The sequence below is a fragment of the Lagenorhynchus albirostris genome, chromosome 13 (genome assembly GCF_949774975.1).
Source record: "Lagenorhynchus albirostris chromosome 13, mLagAlb1.1, whole genome shotgun sequence".
Taxonomy (NCBI): domain Eukaryota; kingdom Metazoa; phylum Chordata; class Mammalia; order Artiodactyla; family Delphinidae; genus Lagenorhynchus; species Lagenorhynchus albirostris.
The window spans coordinates 80,476,478-80,485,494 of record NC_083107.1 but is presented as its reverse complement, the minus strand read 5'-3'; positions in this window follow the sequence as shown (position 1 = coordinate 80,485,494).

The window sequence follows — 9,017 nt, the reverse complement described above, 5'->3', positions numbered from 1 at the left end:
CTCCTCAGAACATGGACCATGAGGTCTCTCTCAGCCATTATGATCTCCAGAGACCCTTGTCTAACCCTCTCCAGTTCTTGGGTAAAGTACAGAAACATGCACAAAGAAGAGGTGAACCTCTCCTCTCTAACGTTACATGAAGGCCATTTTCTACCCAACGAGGTCAACTCCAAATTACCTAAAGAATTTCAAAGAATGTTCATGGTTTCCCAAGGCAGAAGTATACACATTTTCATATAGAGTTTCAGTGAGTCAACAGTAATAGAAAAGATGGGTGAAATGTCCATCTTGAGTGACCTTTAAAGTTAAACCCATTAATAGTAGGGGAGCCAGCAGTGGCTGCACATAAAGAAGACAGAACAGAGCAATGTTGGTAATCAAACATGATCAAATCCTCCTGCTGCAGACTACTGTTCCCCAGAGTTAGAAAACCCAGGTAAAAATATGACTTCTTCCTAGCTCTCTGTGCTCCAGGGCACACATTTCACAGATAGTCTCTGGCTACAGGTAAAATTTTATCATAGCAAACTCAAAGCTGGTGGGCAGGGCACCCATGCCATTCAATACCGTGTAACTGTGGTTTAAGATTTAGAATAAATCCAAATAAAAACGAGCTACTTACAGATTCTTTTGACACATAGCTCCTTCTTTGCCCCTCCCTTGTATGGATTGCAAAGGACGACGAAAACAGCATGCGTTTTCGGGGTCACTCCTCTGAGTCTGATTCTCAAAATCTGCTGATGTTGAGTTGTATAACCTGGCCTGTTACCCCCCAGGACTCAGCTGCTTTTTCTGTCACACCAGACGAATAATATATATCTCTCACAGTGTCTGGATTAAATTACAAATATTACCTAGGAAGCCAGTAGAAACATTCCTGGCACACACACACCCTTCTCAAGAAGGGTCTGCTTTTGTCCTCTTGTCACGATATTATTGCATTTTTAAACAGTAAGAGAGAAAGCAGGATGTATGGGTGTTGAAGTCAGAAGACCTGGGTTTGAGACCTGGCTCTGCTATTGACTGACAAGTTGGCTAAACAAAAGGCACCAAGATTTCTGGGTTTCAGTTTCCTCATCTGTACAATAGAAATAATATTACTCATACTTCTTTCCCCTTATATGATTGTTGTTCAAGTAGTTTAAATGACAGAGCAGGAAAGTGTTTATCGTGTACTACACTATAAACCAATTCAGTTCAGTAGTACAGGGCTTAGAGGTAGGAGAATTCTTCATCTCAGAATGATCTCTACATCAATAGCATGAAACTCAAATTCCCTGCCATGAAGGATGAGAAATTCCAGGAGAAAACTGTGCATATAGTAACAGGATTGTATTTTTACTGAAAATATTTACCTCTTAGGTAATTCCAACATGTCTTTCCTGGTGAAAACTATCCCAGTATACAAAGATGTGATATTATGATGACAAGTAGGGAGGTGTAATTAATAGTGCTCTCATTAACTTCTAGTCCTCTGATATGTTATTTGGTTTAAAAATTACATCTAAATTGTAAAGTAGGAATTACTGTCCTTATATTAAAGATTAAAAAACAAATAAAAAGCTATGCAATTATGTTAACAGAAGATAAATTAAAATAGTGGAGATTGAATTCAGACCCAGGCCTGTCTCATTCACTGTCTCCATCCTAACTCTGCTTTTAGAGGGTCTCATGCTCCATCAACTGGTCTTGAAGGACAAAGGCTCAGGATGGAGACTCATCATCATGGTATGGGTGCTATTTAGTGAGTGACAAGTTTTACATGTCAGTTTCCTAGTCTAGCAGATGAATATAATGATGAATGAGTGAATATTGTAGGACATTTCTGTATAATAATGTTTTAACTCCCAGCAGTAGGCTAGAAGACAAAACCTTATCAGTCTGAATTTTGAGTGTTTCTCAGTAGATAGCATGGATCTATTTCTTTGATCATAACATTATGGATAAGAGAGTGAAAATGGAATATCAGAGGAAAATTAAGGAGATCAAGACATATTTTGGAATTTACAACTTCCAAGTCTGAAAATCCCCTAGAAACTCATCAGAAGTGTTCCGTGGGGTATACGTGGGGGGCACACCCTAGTGTCCCCTCCCATCCTTACTGCTAGTGATTTTACCCACACCTACTATGTCATAATACCCTTTCTGGGTCTCGAAGAAATAAAATTTTTATAACTGAAGGGATTAAAGGACTTGCAGTTATTTCTACAAATCATGAAAAATAACTTTAAGCTAATTATTTAATAATTTCACTACCATACATCATTATCTATAGAAAACCTGTAATCAAAGGTAAACTACAAGCATCAGTTCATGGAGAGACCCACAAGTTCATAACTTGAATGGTCACCAAAGATAGTCATCAACAATTCCTCCCCACCCCCCGACCCCACAATAAGTTCCTCCTCTCAAAAGTGGAATCAGTTTCCCTTTCTCTTGAATCTGGACTGGCTGATGACTTACTTACATAATAGGTCATGGAAATATTTCTGTGAACTTTCAGGCCTAGCCCTTAAGAGGCATGGAAGGCTGCCCTTTTGCTTGCTTGACACCGAGCTGCCATGCAAAAAAAGTCCAAGCTACCCTGCTGGAGAGAAATGCCATGGGGGGAGACTTCGGAGGATGAGACACCATATGGGGAGTGGGGCCATGTGGAGGAGAATTGTGATGCCCTATCTGACAGTCAGCTCTAAGGCCACAGACATGTGAGTGAGGCTTTCATGGACCTTGTAGGTCACCTCAGTCATCAACTGATGCAAAACCACTAAGTGACCGTAGCAGAGACCATGGAAACAGAAGAACCACCTAATCAACCTACAACATCGTGAGAAAAGCACAAATTATTGTTGCTTAAACCATGGGTTTTTGGGAGTGGTTTGTTATGAGATAAAAAGGGACTAAAATTAAATCTCCCATCACAACAGTGCCTCCATTGTGCAGTGAAGTGGGATGGGACAGAGTGGGTGTGCAGGGTGTGCGTATGGTGGGAAGCAGGGATCTGTGTACTTTCCCTGATACCACCCTGCAGTGTTTCTGGGTACCACTGATGAATACACAAGTGATCTGTTCATCTAAACAGCTGTAATTTATTTAGAATGTGTCTTGAGAATGTACTGAATAGCCTTGTCTCTCATGAGTTTGCAAAAGTTGCAGATGAAAGTTTGCAAAAGTTGCAGAGGAAAGTATACTGGAGTTCACTGAATAGGGCTCTTGATTATAGTTATACATCAATCAGTCCATCCAGCAGTTTTTTGGATTCTGTTGAGCTCTATGCTTATCACCTTGATCAAAAGTGCTATGTAAACACTTGGAGAAATGCCATCCTCATCTTTTGACAAAACTCACTGTGAGTAACCAATGTTACCGAGGGAAACGTAGAGCATGTAAAGTGAGAAGATTCAATTATATATGAAATCTTAGGTTCAGAAATAAATGGAACTCCAAAACCAGGCCTGATGCTCTATAATATGACCTGTGTGGAGAAGAAAAGCCACCAAGAAAACTTCTAGCTTATGAATTAGCTTTTCCTACCTCAGCCTTCTCAAGTAGGTGAGTTGTGTGTACTTGTTTCCTATTGTGATGTAACAAATCATCACAAACTTAGTGGCTTAAAATGATATAAATTTGTGTCTCACCGTTTCCATGTGGCTGGAGTCTGGGTAAAGCTTAGCTGGATCCTCTGCTCATGGTCTCACAAGGCAGAAGTCAAAGTATGATTTGGCCTGCTTTCCTTTCTAGGGTTTGGAATCTTGTTCTGAGTTTACATGGTTGTTAGTAGGATTTAGTTCCTTTCAGTTTTAGGACTGAGGTTCTTGCTTTCTTGATGAAGGTCAGTTGGGGCTACTCTCAGCACCCAGAGCCCACCCAGAGTTTCTCTTATAACCTGGCAGCTCACTTCTTGCAGGTCAGCAGGAGAAAGAACCTCGCACTGTAGTCCCCTATGGTAGAGTCATATAATATATCATAATTTTGAGAGTGATTATCCAATTACATTTGTCATGTCTTATTGGCTAGAAGTAAGTCACATTTTCCACCTGCATTCAAGAGCAGGAGTTTATGCAAGGGCATGTTCACTGGGGCTCATCTTAGAATTCTGCCCACCACATTACCTTAGGAGAGGTTGCTCCCCAAACATCTTCAGATAAAGATTGCAATTGTAACACCACAGTGTGTGGAATAGCTCCCAGATTATCGCTGATCCTTCTGTGAAGAGCCACTGTACAAGTAAGGGAGACCCACAGAGTTCAGAAGGGGAGGAGTGAGGTACAAGAGAAAGATTCTGCTGGAAACATGCATATTCAAAATACCAGGGGTGCTAGAATGAAAACTGCTAGATGGAAATCCAAAAGCCTTGAGTGTGGCTGGAAGGAAGGTGTCATCCTCAGTATTTTCCTTAAATGCCAAGGCGCTTCATCAGAAGGTTTCCAGTGATTATTTTTTCCTGGGTCTTACCAAATTAGTTTGAGTAAGTGTATGACAATAAATCTAATCTCTGGAAAACTAATTGTACGTAGTGATGATGACTTCTGTGAACAGTGCTCCAGGGAAGAACCTGTTTACTTTTGTGGAGGCAGATTTTAATAGGGCAGCAACATTATGCTAGGCTACTTCACATAAGAACTGTATTTATTCTTCCCAAGGAGATAATGCTATTTCCACTTTCTATTGTAGAAAACAAGACCCAGCGAAATAAATAATTCGCTCCATCTAGGTCGTGGTTGCCTTAAGAGCTGGGACTATGCCTTGGTCACGTCTGTATATCCAGTGCCTTCAGATCATAGAAATCAATCCTATCCATCAGTGGATCAGTGGGTATCACATAGTTGCTAAATGGCATTGTCAGGATTCAATCCCCAGTTCCTCTAAATTCAAGGTCCAAGCCACATACTACCATGGCACCCTCTTCATCAAAGTTAGGGATTCTCCATTTTTTCTTGGGTCTCTATCAAATGATCCTAGGTGTTCATTTTTTGTGTTCTTCATCAGTAGGAATGTTTTTAGTGTTTCAGATGAGGAGTCATGCATCAGAAAATGATTACAGAGTGTACCCCAAAGGGAACTTTCTGGGGCATATAGTAGGGAAGGAAGAGTAGAAGGGCAGGAATGGGACAAGGGTGTTATGAGTAAGACATTAGCCTGGGGTACAAGATACAAGGAGGCTCCAAAAAACTCAGTAATCCTGATAAATAATATTTTAATGCAAGATTTTTAAAAAATCAAAATTAATGCAGAAACATTTGTGATGAATAAAATACCTAAATTTTAAATAAAGGCAAGATCTGACCCTACATTTACCTGACTTGTCTCACTTGCTTCACCCTTATTGCTCTCTTGAGGGAGGAGAAGGAAGGGGAGAGAGAAGCAGCAAAAATAGGGTCAGATAGAAGGAGAGCAGAGAAAGGAAACTGTCATGCTCCCATCTCCCCAGCCTTCTAAGAACTGGAATGGGGAAGAAGAAAATGACCTCTGGTCCACAGAGATCAGATTCCAGAGAAGTGACTGCAATCTCTACAAAAAGTGCTAAAGCAGAAGCTTACCCAGTAAGCCACCATATCCATGGTTTCACATGTCAGGAGACTGTGCCCTAGTCTGGACTTCGGCACTGACTTACCGTGATTTGGGTCCAGTGCCTTTCTCCCCTCTGGGCCTCAATTAACCCATTAGTAAGGTGGGAGTCTGGAGACAGATGCTTTCTGAGATCCCTCCCAGCTCAGACATTCTGGAAGGCTAGACTGTGGAGTGGCAGTACCTTGGGAGGATACTCTGTCTCTTGTTCTATGTGAAAGGGCAGAATTACAGAGAAAGCTTTCCAATGGGTCAAATATGAACATCTGCTGTCTGTTGACCTTCCTTGGCTCTTTCCTCTTTTGTTTGGCAGTCAGTGGGTCACAAGAAGAGGCCAGCAATCATTTCTACTGGTCCCCAAATGTCAGGCCACAAGGAGGGTTGATTGAAGTATTTATCTTCTTGTGACTCAGAGCTGATGATATAATATTTTCAGCTACCTCGTAACTGGGTTTATGTTTAAGATAATGGCTGCTGCATAAGGATCCTTACATGTGAATAATAGTTGTGAGGCTGCATGCAGAGAGGTTGTCTCCAGCACACAGCTGGCTGGTTTCAAGTTCTGTCTCTGCCCCTTACAGATGCACTGGTCAGGGCACAGCCAGGATGCAGAGCATGCAATTTACTTTGACTAATGGAGAGAATTTGCAAATGATTGTTAACAGGGAATAAAGTGGTTAACTAGGTGACTGAAAAGGTAAGAAGTGAACTGTAAGGTATCATAGAAGTAGCAACTGCTGGATGTATCTACTGCCCCCAGGTCTGAGGGGATGAAGGTTTTAGGTGATTAAATCATTGAACCATAACATAGGGCCACTTAGAGCTAAAACACAGACTTCTGAGAAGAAGGCCAGCTGGCTGGTGAGCTTTGGGGGGTGCACAGTAGAGCTTGTCCTACAAGTGGTAGAAAAACTGCAAAGTGGATTTAGCTGTAGCAATAGGAAAACATGGCTTCTGCCAGGGGAACAGGTGTTCTAGGGGACTCACAGTGGACAGGAAGTGATACAAGTGGCAAACAGGAAACAGCAGGTCCCTTGGCCTTGCAGAGGCTTATGGGAATCTGGGTGGCAAAGTAGACACGTGCTTTGCAGAGCCCCAGCCTCAGCATCACAAGGCAGAGAAGAGAAGGGAGGTTTGGAGCTGAGAGTCGACAACTTCACAACTGCCACACTAGCTACTTAACCTTAGGCGAATCAGCTGACCTTTCTGTGCATCTGTTTGCTCATCTGTAAAATAGGAATAATAATGGAATCCTCTGCGTAGCCTTGCTATAAAAATTAGATTAGGTAATCCCACAGAAGCGCTTACAACAGTCCCTGCAACAAAATATGTGCTCAATAAAATTTATCCAGCATTATTATACAAAGGGAAGAGGTGAGGACAAATATTCTGTCCTGCCCCAGGCACTAGATTGGGATTTTCCATATATTTTGTACCTTAATATCCAGTGACCGAGACGTGAGTGCCATTTTCCTGATGTTTCCACGTGAGGAGATTTGACAAGTTTACTGAAGGCACGCAGGTAGAAGGATTTTGCTGAGCAGGCCTTCATGTCGAGATGCGTTCCACTCCAAAGACTATACTGTTCTCATGGCAACGTGCTGCTTCCCCTGGAACAGGAGACACAAGGCAATTCTTATTCTTATTTCACCTCCCACTTATGAAAAGCTAAGCTAGGCCTTACTCTTTCTAAACCCCAGATCAGCCACCTGTAAAATGAGAATAAAACACTTATTTGTAACACCTGATCAAACTTTATAAAAAATAGCAAAATTGATCTCAATAGACACCGGGTCCAGCAAGATAAAATATTTAGGGGAGAACACAAAGTCCTATAGGGTAACCCTACAAATGACAGCGCTGTGCAAAGTATGTAAAAACCACAGGACTTAGGGAAAAAGGGGAGAGGTCACAACACTCAAAAACATCAACAATGACTCGCGCTCACAAAGATAAGCACCTAATAAAAGTGGTACAGAGTCGTGCACACGTTCAGTGGTGAAGATACACATACATGCCACAATAAACATGACATTTTTCCTTGGAGAAGGCTTGAAGTTTGCTGATTGGCCGTGGTTGTCAGAGGGGGCAGCTGATGAGCCATAGTGAAGTAGAGGAAAGAGGGTGATCAGAAATTGGAGAGCAGATTCTCATACCAGACGTGTCTGGGTGTGGTCATTACATATTTGGGCTTCCTCAGTAGCTGGGAGAGGTGTAAAGCCTGTGTATTTTGCATAATCCTATGAAGCTTGGTCGGCTGAATGCTATTTCCAAGTGATGAAATCATGCATACACAAACACAGATACACGTGATGCTCAAGTTATCCCCTAACGTATCAATCATGCTGGAACGAATTCACATTTTCAAAACAAGTGTTTTGAAACGGACCGTTTTTAAATCCAAGCACTTAGCCAGCACTAAGATGGAAGGGACCTGGGTTAGCAGCCATGTGGATGAGGACGTCTCTTGAGTAGGCGATCAGTGCCCTGTGAAAGCAGTGTGCTGGGTAAATGAAAACCCAGTTTGCATTAAGAGGTGATAGAGTAGGACAACAGTAGCAATAATACTAAAGTAGCTATTCCCTGTTTAATCTGTGCTATGATGCTGGGTGCCCTGCTTACGTCATCTCATGGTATCTTGTTGATTCCTCTGAGCAGTACTGTGAGGTAGGGTTTTGCAGAAGAAGAAATTGTAGTTCATAGTTTTTTTCTTTTTTTTTTTCTTTTTTTGCGGTATGCGGGCCTCTCACTGCCGTGGCCTCTGCCGTTGCAGAGAACAGGCTCTGGACGCGCAGGCTCAGCGGTCATGGCTCAGGGGCCCAGATGGTCCGCGGCATGTGGGATCTTCCCAGCCCAGGGCACGAACCCGTGTCCCCTGCATCGGCAGGCGGACTCTCAACCACCACGCCACCAGGGAAGCCCTGTAGTGCATAGGTTTTAAATCACTTGTCCTTAGTGTGGGCAGTCTGGGATTTGAATTTAGTCCCCTGACTCTGAAGATGCTTCAGCAGACACTGGACAGCCATGTTTTATAGAGGAGATACAGGTATTTAGAGAAAGTCTGCTTACATGTGCTCATGCGGTTAAAAATAATAACAATTATCACATGTAAAAGCATCTTGGAAAATTTAGAACATTCTTCACAAACGATGCAATGCTTTTATTTTTAAATGGGTTATCATAACACTTTATATTTCTTTTTACAATGCTGTCTTATATAGCATCTTAGTTGAATCTCATAGCAACTTGGTGAAAATCAAGCAGGCATTCTCTCCCCATTTCACAGACAGGGATCTGGGTGGGCAAGATTATGTTAATTTATTCAACACACAATTAGAATCTCTTCTGTGCCAGGCAGAGCCAGCACCATCCCCAGAGAAGATGCTGGTCTACTGAGATGACAGACCGTGGAACACACTTCCTGTAAGCACATGGGTATCATTATTGCCATT